Source organism: Frankliniella occidentalis, unplaced genomic scaffold, assembly GCF_000697945.3.
Source record: "Frankliniella occidentalis isolate FOCC.00 unplaced genomic scaffold, Focc_3.1 Scaffold6, whole genome shotgun sequence".
Taxonomy (NCBI): domain Eukaryota; kingdom Metazoa; phylum Arthropoda; class Insecta; order Thysanoptera; family Thripidae; genus Frankliniella; species Frankliniella occidentalis.
In genome coordinates, this window is record NW_026267136.1 from 1230133 (window position 1) to 1231242 (window position 1110).

Genomic DNA, 1110 nt, shown 5'->3' on the forward strand with positions numbered 1-1110 from the left:
CCCCTCCTCCCCCAACCCTTCATCCCCATCCATCCCCTATTGTGACCTCGTACCGCCCATCTCCACCAAAAAGCACCTACCTAAGGTTTTAAATCAAACATCGATCCACACTAAACGCAACAGCACACAATAAAGAAAGGATTTTGAGATCTTTCAATAAAATTTCTGGACAATTTTGGTGTTAATTTAGTGTGGTTTTGTAATGTTATTTATCAAAAATCTTAATCTTACGCCGTGTCCACTTTGCTCCCAAGTTTTGGCACTCTTTTTGAGAGTACAATTGGGTATTATTCCTAGGGGCCTAAACGAGGCCCAAAATGGCGGTTCTAAAAGAAAGACGAAATTTTGGCAAGAAAAGCAAGCAAAACTTATCCTCTCCTGCCTCGACAACATCTCAACTCATAGACGCATTCGCTCTAACGGGCCACAGCGGCCCTACTTTGTACTCATGTATCTCATACCTACTCTAATACCTACCAGTCGCAGCTTCTTTTTGGCAAGAGGGAGCAAAACTTGTTAAACGTAAAACTCAACAATATCTGGTGTAACAACGAAGTAACGGAGGAATACACAAAGAATTCGTTTACTGCTTTCTACACAGGGTTGACCCGTTTCGCTCGACCACATCAAGAAAATTTAGCACACTTATTTTCAGCGGGAGTGCTCGCTCCCGTTGCCTGAGGTGCACTACCTCCCGGGCTGCAGCGGCCTGCTCACGGGTAAATCACCATAAAAATGTCGACAACAGGTCCATAGCGCCGCCTGCCGCCTCCAGCTCAGGCGCAGCCCCGGCCGCCGGTGTGCAGCGATCAGCCACCTGCGCACCTGGCGGAACACCGCACCTGCAACCGGGCACAGCTGCGCGCAGGCAAGGCGCGAGACGCATGAAATGGGGGGCCCCCTTCGCCCGGGAATAACAGCCCTTTTGTTTGCATAATTTGTGCCGAGTCAGTTAGACACATTCACTGCCAATATGAATCTGCGCTGAGTCACGACAGCCCTCCAGGAAGCCTATACACCCGTTCAGCGAGCGGTGAGGCGCGGTATGAAAAATCCGCCGTTATAGAAGGAACGATAGAAGCGCACAAAAAACGGGAAAGGGAGGGGGGG